The sequence below is a fragment of the Aplysia californica genome, unplaced genomic scaffold, assembly GCF_000002075.1.
Source record: "Aplysia californica isolate F4 #8 unplaced genomic scaffold, AplCal3.0 scaffold00706, whole genome shotgun sequence".
NCBI lineage: Eukaryota > Metazoa > Mollusca > Gastropoda > Aplysiida > Aplysiidae > Aplysia > Aplysia californica.
Window position 1 is genome coordinate 56,855 of NW_004797976.1, and position 8,708 is coordinate 65,562.

General features: G+C 40.9%; 1 protein-coding gene across 1 annotated transcript in view; it reads right to left on the minus strand.

The window, feature by feature from the left end:
- The window catches only part of LOC101847146 (alpha-2C adrenergic receptor-like), a 50,984-nt gene extending 43,411 nt beyond the window's left edge, over positions 1–7,573 (minus strand). The window contains exon 1 of the mRNA XM_013088233.2: positions 7,429–7,573. The gene's annotated coding sequence lies outside the window, so the exon portion shown is untranslated. The remainder of the gene's footprint in view (positions 1–7,428) is intronic.
- Between the last annotated feature and the right edge of the window lie 1,135 nt (positions 7,574–8,708).

Here is an 8,708-nt window from a genome sequence, read left to right on the forward strand (position 1 = left end):
ACACACACACACACACACACACACACACACACACACACACACACACACACCAAAATCTAATTACATTCTGAATACCACAGACAATACAAAAAGTAAATATCTGTAAGATTTATTTAAAAAACCAAAAACAACAACAGCAAGATCTATTTAGATTTAATAACTTTACCATGTGGTATTTATCTTACTGGTTTTCTAAAATTGGTAGAAACAAACACACACACACACACACACACACACACACACACACACACACACACACACGCACACACCTACACACACACACACAAACACAGAGAACTCATTTTTCTCAAGGACCCCTGCTCGATGGGGGACCTAATTTCTCACGAATCTACTGAAAAAAAAAAACCAAGTCAAAAAACTCTCATGTGTCAACATTCGAGAATAATAATTCGAACGAGTTCCACACTCAACTTGAAAATAAAAACACGAATCCCCCGAGAAAAGAAAAGCTGCTAGTTTCTATTGACATTAGTAACTCATTTGTCAAATCTGCTTTGTCTCTCATTCACTTGAGTTCTCTCCCTTTTTTTTCCCTTCCAAACATTCTTGTTATTTCTAGTTTTTGTCTCTTTCTCTTACGACCTTTTCTGCTCACTATCTATCTATCTATCTATCTATCTATCTATCTATCTATCTATCTATCTATCTATCTATCTATCTATCTATCTATCTATCTATTCTATTTTTGTTGCATTTATGAGGTGAATTTTTTTCCTTTTGGCTCTTTTTGGTTACTTTTTCCTAAAACAAAACAAAACAAAACCAACCCCCCAAACAAAAACAAAACAACAACTTAACACACACCTTTCCCCCACTTTCTGCTCTGCCCCATGTAGAACAAACAATACAAGTGCTCGTAGCTCAAGTAAACGAGAGAGTAATAGAGCATCTGTATACTCACGCTGACCACTGGCCATTGATGACTTTTATGCACTTGAGTCGTTGCAGAAACTCGCTCGTCTGACTCTATCGACCACGGCGGGGTGGGGGGTGGGGAGGGGGTGTCTTCCCAGCCAGCGACGGAAGTGGAATGATGAATTTGATCGGGACTCATCTCTGTCCTTCCCACCCCCCTCCCCCTCTCTCTCTCCTCTCTCTCGTTCTCTCTCCCTCTTTCTCTCTCAACTCCCCTCCCCTCCTCTTTGTCTTTCCCTTTTGTGATTTTGATTCTCTTTCCAGTTATGCAAATTCATAATCTCATTCCTTCATGTATATCCCCTTTACTGATGCGGGTGGTTGGAGGGTGTCAGTGTTTGTTCTTTTTTATACTTCAGACCAACGATCAATGGAAGCGGCTGGCATTTCATGACTTTTTCTTCTCTTAATTCAGCGACTTTGCCCATCGCCCAGGGTTCTTTGATGGCTTACTGGACTATTGTTCTGTCGAAATGTGTCTCTTTCCCTTTAAACAAATAAACACTTTTTTATTTGGGCCAGTTTGAAGTCGGTCTTTTGTTCCTAATTTAGATAAGCATGCAAAGAAACACACCAACAAACAAATAAGCAGACACATTGTTATATGATTAATAAAGTAGGTTGGCTATGGGGTTTGTAGACTTTTTATCCAGGGACCATTTTTATGATGATATCCATCGGCCTCACTGAAATATAAAGCGCTCAGAAAGAGAAACTTAATAAAATAAAACAAAATGATTATTTGTGCTTGAAACTTGGAAGCTACATCTATAAGGCAAGAATAAGATCAGTTTGTACGTGCTGGACTACTATGAATGCATAAAGCAGAGGGGAGCAAACTTAAGGGTTTGAGGGCCACTACAACAGAGCCATGAACAGCAAAAGAGCTGCATCTTTTAAATCTGGACATAGTGGACTAGGTAGGTTTCGTTTTCGTTTATGAAAAAAACAACCCCAAACAAACATTACCTGCATTGTTAGGATGCAATGACTTCATTATTACGCTACTACTCTCGGCTCGAGCATGTTGATATTTATATTATCATTTTAAAGATGTTTTTAAAATTCTCGAATGGGTCTTGAGGACGCACAAAACCCCGTGAATACACGCATCTAGCCCGCTGGCCGTGAATTGTACACCCATAGATTAACTGTTTGCTCTTGATCTTGGGTTGTCTAGGGGTATTCACTGAGTTTTTATTGTGCAAGTAGATTAAATAAATGACTTTTAAAAAGTCGCAAACTTGAAAGGGTTGGTAAATCTATTACAAACAATACCACAAAAACTGACAATGTCTGCAAAGTTTAGTGTAGGAATGTCGAATGTAAAGCGTGTCACAAAAGACTTGACCTAATAAGAACTTGCAATATTCGAAAAATACTTTAATTAAACTGGGTCAAAGAGGGATTTATCCGTCCGTCATAAAAGAAGCCTATGTGATTATGAATGTTATTTTCAGTGATCATCTGAGGTGCTTGAACCTAGAGAGCTTCAACATTTCTTGACGAATATGACAGGAGAACATAAACTTGTTAACTGCTCTGCTCGAAAGGCTATTAATGTAAAATACTGTGTTACTTTCAATTTGCTCCCGATTTCCCTAAACTCCAGCAGTGAACGTGTCTTTGAGCGTCCCCGGCATACAAATCAACTCGGTCAGTGTACCTACAACAAGTTAACCCACCTACCTACAAGTCGTCACAACAAAAGCCTCAGGAGATTCCTATCCTGAAACACTTTGTTAAAATCCTGACCACTTCCTGCCTACATCTCATCAGCTTCCGCTGCTAATGCCAACCTGGGGTTCACCTCCATCATGAACTGTCCAAATTAGATTTGAGATCCTTTAAACTGATTACATGGTTGGAGATGACCCGGGTTCATTGACTTTTACATTCAATTTTTATCTGATTTTCCTGTGGCAGCTGAAGGCCCATTTCTCTCTGGAATTCTTCTTATGTTACAACGGTACGGCTCTGGACCTTAGGAACAGTGGCGGGCGAGGATGCTCCACTTTGAGACAGCGAGTCACGCAGAGCGACACGATAGCTCATATTGAGGTAGCCAAAGAAAGAGGAGTGGACAGAAACGGGGACAGATAAGTCCAAAATAAATTGACGAAAGGCACTCTTAAATCTCATTTGAAAGTAGAACGTGCATACGGACTACAGCGTTTTCATTTTCTTGACCCTGGAGTAAAATAGAATTTCAACTGTTAAAATGCCATCTGCGAAACCATTGAGGCAAAATTAATTCAACGCTTAAAAATCGTATATACGGTTTTGTGGCAGTTGATACTGATGATGATAGATGACTAGTCTAGTATATGGAGTGACCAGTAAAACATGTGTGTGTGTGGGGGGGGGGGCGTCTGCAGAGAAGCTAGATAGATAGATAGATAGAGAGAGAGAGAGAGAGAGAGAGAGAGAGAGAGAGAGAGAGAGGGAGAGAGAGAGAGAGAGAGAGAGAGAGAGAGAGAGAGAGAGAGAGAGAGAGAGAGAGAGAGAGAGAGAGAGAGAGAGAGAGGGAGGTTAGGTGTTCAAGACATTTGAGCCTCTTAGTTCACAAAATGTGGAGCTAGCTCTATTAGTATTTGATATAAGGTATTCATGTGGATTTTGCTGTGGTAGTCAAACTAAAGTATTAAGATCAAAACGTTGGCTCACTGCGATGGAGCCTACATCTTATGTATGATCTGAATTGGATATTTAAAAAAGCTATTCGATAGGGTATTTGAACATTAGCCACAGTTCTTATAGAATGATAGTAAAAATTTTGTCTTTCAGGGGAAGAGAAAAGTAAAACATGAGGATAAAATAACTAATTTCTTTTCAAGTGTTACGACATCTGAAGACAGGCGGCATTATGTATTTGCCATTGGATTCATAAGTATCACTGAGAGATTGTCAGAGAGAAAAAAAAGAGAGATAGATAGTTAGGAAGATAGAGAGAGAGAAAAAGAGATAGGTGAGTGAGACAAACAAACAGAGAAACAGTTAGAGAGGCAGAGGAACAGAAACAGACATAGTGACCCCAAAACATAAACAAACAAAAACAAGCAAAACCAAATAAAAAAAATATAGCGCATAAAAAACATTGACCAAGTGAAAGTATAAGGAAATGTTAGCTAAGTCTACAGTTAAAAACAAACAAAACAAACAAACAAACAAAACCTATAGACAAAAATGAATCAAATAACTCCCCAAAAAGACAAAAAAAAAAGCCCTCTTCACAAAAAAGCAAGAGCCAAAACCAGAGCCGTGACCTATCGAATCCATTTGGGCGCGACAGTTGATACTGATGATGATGAATGACCAGTCTGGTATTGAACGTGACCTGTAAGACTTGTAGGGGGAGCAGACGTCTACGGAGAGAGAGAGAGAAAGAGAGAGAGAGAGAGAGAGAGAGAGAGAGAGAGAGAGAGCGAGAGAGAGGGGGAGAGAGATAGAGAGGGACAGGGAGAGAGAATGAAAGAGAGAGAGAAAGAGAGAGAAAAAGAGAGACAGGGAGAGATAGATAGATAGATAGATAGATAGATAGATAGATAGATAGATAGATAGATAGATAGATAGATAGAGAGAAAGAGAAAGAGAAAGAGAGAGAGAGAGAGAGAGAGAGAGAGAGAGAGAGAGAGAGAGAGAGAGAGCAGCAAAACTGATGTGTTTACCAGACGGCTGGAAGACGTAACATTACGCTTTTGTTTATTGAGACTTAGGGTTTCCCGAGAGGCACGAAACTTAAATATGGTTTTAATAAACAACATCGTCCACCTCTCCATCCCCCTTTTCAGGTGTTTTTTTTCCTTCTGAGGGTGCAAAAGTTAGAACAAACTTGTTTTTTTTGCTTTGTTTAAATCAAATCTGTCTCATTCTAAAAATGGGACCAACGTCTTTGTTCCAAAGAGCTGGCAAGCTGGAAGGTGTTGTCCACAAAGAAAGAATTATCGCAAAGGTTCTCTTAATTAATTACACTTCAGGCAGACATTAAAAACGTCGGATGTCGTCCCCTAAACAACAGGGGCTGCTTGTGAAAACGGAGTGAGACGACGAAAATAAATCACTCACCAGCCAGCTTGAAGGAGTTCACACTCCAGAATATTTGCTATTGGAGTCATTTTATGCACATTGTGTGTTCTGCTCACGATGTATCAACAAGTTTTTTGGAATTGACAGCGAGCTTGTCTTTATACATGTCGTTGAGGTTACGACTTCGAAGCGTACACCTTGCACCAACCCCCTCCCCCCAACCCCCCCCCCAAAAAAAAAACAACTGTTGGCGTCCATGGCTTAGTAAGCTCTTCATGTAAAGGCCAGTCTGTTGATGACGTCCTTATTATAGACATTGCCATTTAGCTTTTTAAATAAATATATAACCCCTCTGAACGTCATTTTGGTACCATAAAAATGCTTTAAAAAACAACCCCCCCCCTCCCCAACAAAACAAGGGAGAAGGAGAAGAGAAAGCGCGGCAACTTGAGAACACCACGGGAAATCGGGTCTGGAAATAGACCGACATTTAGCTGTGATTGTAGTGTGGCAATGGTGATGTCTAACGACGTAACACGAAGTCGCTAGACCTGTCCCCGGACGCCACTAATCATGTTCACTCTGGGCATCACTAATGTCTGCTGTTTTCTTCAGACATATGAGAACTGTTGTCGACTGAGTGTGGCTGGCTCCAGTAGCTCGTTATTGGCGTAACAACGCCTTAGAAACCTTTCTTTACCTTCACAAGAGAGATAATAAGCCCGAGGGGCGGTGATTACTACGTAATATTGTATTATATACATATATAGAACTCAGCACCGAAACAGTAAACAATAACACTGTCTTGAACGATGATTAGAGGTGCGCTATTTCTGAGTGGCCTTAGGATTGAGAGAGAGAGAGAGAGAAAGAGAGAGAGAGAGAGAGAGAGAGAGAGAGAGAGAGAGACAGAGAGAGAGAGAGACAGAGACAGAGACAGAGACAGAGACAGAGAGACAGAAAGAGACAGAGAGAGATTGAATGGGGAAGGAGTTGAAAGGAGAGAGTGAGCAATAGACAGAGAGAAAGCGAGGGATACAGAGAGAACGAAAGATCAAATTAATCAGAGGCCAAGACAGAGAGAGACAGAGAAACACACACACACACACACACACGCACACACACATACACATAATAATATACAGAGAAAGAGAGAGAGAGAGAGAGAGAGAGAGAGAGAGAGAGAGAGAGAGAGAGAGAGAAAGATGGGGGGGGAAGTGTGTGTGTGTGTGTGTGTGTGTGTGTGTGTGTGTGTGTGTGTGTGTGTGTGTGTGTGTGTGTGTGTGTGAGAGAGAGAGAGAGAGAGAGAGAGAGAGAGAGAGAGAGAGAAAAGAGAGATTTACTTAAACCGTGTGTACCCGTTTTTTCTGCCATGTTGACTGTTTTTGAGAAAAAGGGTCAACAGAAGATAGTGAATCTATGAGGATCAAGAGCTGGGAGTTAGCCTCATGGGAATTGATTAGAAAGCAGGGATTCGCAACCTATCATAAATGAGATAGATATTTGCATTCTGCCTCCATGTGCCGACAGGGAGATTATGATGAATTTCTCTCTCTATCCCGCCCCTGTGGGGAAATCAGTAAGTAGGTCTGAGAAGTAGAAACGACAAAACGATTGGAACCAGATGTCGCCGGGAAACGTGAAAATACTATGACCGATAAGTTTCAGATGTCCTTAATCCACCACAAATCGCCCAGAACAGGCAGAATTGATAAAACGATTTAAGGCCCCTTATTTCCCAGAAGGAAAAAACATCAACCCAGAACAAATTAATAGCGTTGTTGCTGTGGCTAAGGCCTAATAGATAAATCGCGTCTGTAGCTTGGATTTTATTCCTATCTAATTTATGAATCAACAATAATATATCAACTACGATGACAAACCCAACAGGCATCAAACGAGAAATTCATACTAGTTTTGTACATCAATACTGTATATTCTTGCTACAGAGTAGATGCACTCACGCGAGCGCGCGCGCGCGCACACACACACACACACACACACACACACACACACTCACACACACGCACATACACACACACACTCACACTCACACACAATAAGTTCCCACGTCGTCTCAAGTGGACTTCATACGTCTCTCTCTGCTCTGCTCTATCCCTTATACGCCCAACCCTCACACTCACACTCGCCCCCCCCCCAACTCTATTCCCCCCCCCCCCGCACTAATTGCACCAAACTCACAGATACTGCAATTTATTTAAAAAGAAATTGAACAATTTGTGACATACTCAAACAATTTACGCCTGTCCATACGTCAGAAAAAGAAGTGCACTACAAAATGGTGCTAATCAGCATTTCAAGCAATTTGACCAACTTTAGACTAACCTATATATGCCACAATAGTAACATTTTGGTTTGCCGTACTACTACAGGCTTTATTAGAGCGCCCCCCCCCCTCCAATTAGTGCACAGACCAGCTATTAGGTTTTTCAATTCATACTTTACCTTGTTTTGTCCATTATATCACCGGCAATGGCATTGTTTTATCTTGGTCTCTGAATGTTCACAGGTGCGGTTTAGTGGCGTATGCTAACACTTCACGCGTGTTAGCCTCATATCAGTGGTACACCAAAGCAATCTGAAAAAACACCCAAACAGAACTAGAGATAACATTGACAGATTGAAAGCAACATTGAGACAAAACAACCCCCCCCCCCCCCAATAAAAAAAAAAAAAAAAAATAGAAAAAACACCCCCCCCCCCCCCAATATAAACATTACAAAATAAAACATGAACAAAACAACCGAAAATGGCAAAATTTCTCTTCCGTTCAGAATCTGACGTCAGTAATTGGAACTTGTGAATTTTTCCAGCACATCCAGCGAAATTAGCACTCTCTGTCCAGACCCAGAATCATTCCATTACTGTGCTTGCTTATAACGTGCCTTTTTGTCTCTTGTCTTCATGCGCGACGTGGTTGATTACACCACCAAGAGAAATATAAAGTTATGCAGCTCACGGCAAACCTTAGATTCAGGGCGTGATACCCCCCCCCCCCCCAATAACCAAATTTGACTTAACAAATACTTTCGTGGCAAACGAGTACACCAAGACTGCAATAACATTTACAGAAGTGGTCGCGGGTTTGGAGACCGGAACCAGCATCAATGAATTGCTCCTGCAGTTGTACATCTACAATTTTACAAGAGAGAAACAGGATGAAGGACATCTACACTTTAACAACAATCATCAGGTTCCAGAAAAGCACATCGCATTACAAACTTATAAATGATTGACTGAAAAACCTATTTGGCTAACATTAACGGTGAACTGTTTCATATGCATGCTAAGTCTAGAGATCTTAAATTTTTATTTTTTATTAATAGAGCACAGAATTCATTCTCTGCTTTAGAGTTTTATCTAGATCTAATGTACCCCAACGTTAAGTTCCTTCCAAAATCTTACTTGCCAATGAGAGTTACACATAGTTGTATATATATGAAAAATTGTTGCCCTGGCAAAGGTTGCAGAACAAATAAGCAATTAACCCTTCGTACGCTGCCTTAGAAACAGGAGTGCTCCGAGAGTTGGAATTGAGGCCAATAGAGCAGTCGTAGATTCTCGCAAGCTACTCGTAACCACCACAATCGCAAACACGAAAAAATTACTCTCCTAACCTCTCCATATGACTCGCCACCTCTCCGCTCTGCCCTCCTCAAAACCAGGATGTCCGCAAGTACATAGCAGGACATTTAGACCGCGTTTTATTGTTGGACTAAGGTTAG